Source organism: Octopus bimaculoides, chromosome 11, assembly GCF_001194135.2.
Source record: "Octopus bimaculoides isolate UCB-OBI-ISO-001 chromosome 11, ASM119413v2, whole genome shotgun sequence".
NCBI classification, from domain to species: domain Eukaryota; kingdom Metazoa; phylum Mollusca; class Cephalopoda; order Octopoda; family Octopodidae; genus Octopus; species Octopus bimaculoides.
Window position 1 is genome coordinate 37,971,176 of NC_068991.1, and position 2,341 is coordinate 37,973,516.

Sequence of the window (2,341 nt, forward strand, 5' to 3'; positions counted from 1 at the left end):
CACAGCACAGTGAAACAACCACATACACACTACAATAGGACGTTTATATATAATCTACCTCCTTCCCTCTTTCTATCTTCCTCCCGTCTTCTTCCGTCTTCCCCTTCCCCTCTTTCCTCTCTCTCTCTCTCTCTCTCTCTCTCTCTTTCTCTCTCTCACTCTCTCACACACACACACTTTTCAACTTTGACTCCTTCCTAATTGATATTATTTTTCTACCAGGTTGTTATTTTTTATAGCCATTGTCGCTAATTATATTGGTCAATTGTCATCATTCGTGTTTATTGCTGTCGTCTTTATGTCACTGCACTCGTCACTCATGTTCTTCTTCTTCTTCTTCTTCATATTGTTGTTGCTATTGTTGTTTTGTTGTTTCTAATTCCTTGTTGTTGCTGTCGTTGTAATTGCTGTTTTGTAAGTAGTTCATATCGCTTCAGCACTCACCAGTGATGTTGTTTAGCTGCCGGTGTAGCCCTCCCTGTTGCTGTTGTTGTTGTGGGTTAGATCCAGGTCGGATTGGATAAAAAGAAAACTATGGACAGAGGCATTCCAATGGTGACCAACCCATTTTTGTATGGGCATTGTATGCCCCAACATTTAGCTGATATCCACTTTTAAGACGTTAATACGAGGGAGTGCCCAAAATTAACCGAAAACGTTCTTTGTGGGACAAACCCATTGTAGTTCAGGCTTCTGCCGCTAGAAGCCACCTGATCTGACCCTCAGGAATCAGTCTGCCAACCGGCGTTTCCTCCTGGGGTCACACTGCCACGTGTGTGTCTTTGTTTTGCAGTGTTTCTCTCTTGTTCGTCGATTTCTGCGATGGCTGAAACGAAGAAACGGCATGCTTCCGCGAACTTCTGTTCTCTGCTGGGGAAAACGGCGACAGAAACATTTGTCATGCTTCAAACATCTTACAAAGACGCTGTCATAAGCAAAATACAACTTTACCGAGTGGTTTCCACGTTTTAGAAATGGTTACTTGTCGCTTGAAGACCAACCTCGAAGGAGGAACGTCAACCTCCCGAACGAATGAAAATCGTTAACCTTTAAATTGTTTCAGCTTCAAAAGCTGTGGTCATATTGGGGCACCAGAAAATTCATGAACTGATCTTGGAGGACCGTCACTGAACAATTGACGAACTTGTTGATATGACTGGTGTATACATTGTTTCCTGCCAACGAATTTTCAGCGAGGAATTGCGAATGAAAAGGGTTGCAGCACAATTTGTGCCTCATTTGCTCAGGGAATATCAAAAACAGTCACGAGTAAATGCGTATCGTGAATTGAAAGCACAGTTGGAAGTTGATCCGGACCTTTTTTGTCGAAGGTCATCACTGGTGATGAAAGCTGGTGATAAGGAATTTGCAGATGTGAAAGAGGTGAAGACAAAAAAAAAAAAAAAAAAACGACGGAGGCGTTGAAAGGCATCGCTTCGCAAGAGTTCTAGTACTACTTCGAATAGTGGAAAATGTGTCTGGACCGATGCATTGCTTCAAATGGAAAATACTTTGAAGGCGATAAAAGTGTAAACATTTAAAACTAAGTGAGTAAAATAATATTGCAAAATTCCGTTTCTTTTCGGTACTCATCGTACATGACTTCTAACCTGATCAGGTAAAAATTATCTCGGTATTGTTTGCGGTAGTGGTGGTGGTGGTGGTGGTCGTCGTCGTCGTCGTCGTGTCTCTCTATCTAATCCAATATGTATCTCTATTTAAAACTCCTTAATTTTTTTTAATGGTCAAGCTGTATATGTATGTACGTTCTAAATTACCAAATAAGGAGATATATGCTTTTTCAAATTCATATTTAATTTTTACTCAACCATTAATTCTCCTTTCGACTTAAGATTTTTAGTAAATTGGTGGTTGGTTTTAGCATTTGGGAATAATTTCTAGTTAATAAAATTATTAATTTTAGTATTTTTTGTAAATAATTGATCAAATATTCATAGACAAAAATAGGTGTTATACGACGTAATTAATTATCTAGCCACAGCTTGATATATTTTTTAAGATTTCTAAATGAATTCTATACGAGTAAAGATATCTAAAAGGGAATTACTTTTGTGATAATCTTATATATAATCAAATATAGAGCGATTTAGTATATAAGAAAGGTTTTTTTTTTTGTTAATGTATGTAGAAATAGCTGTTATTATAGTTGTGTATATTTTTGTGTATATTTTCATAGAGAGGTTCGCAAACCAAATATAATCGGTGTAATTTTAAGTAATTTAGGGGCGACAACAATTAATATACCTGGAAATTCTCAGATGTGCTTCAAAGGGACACAGCTTGGATTACAAAGTACATCTGACTAATATATATATATATA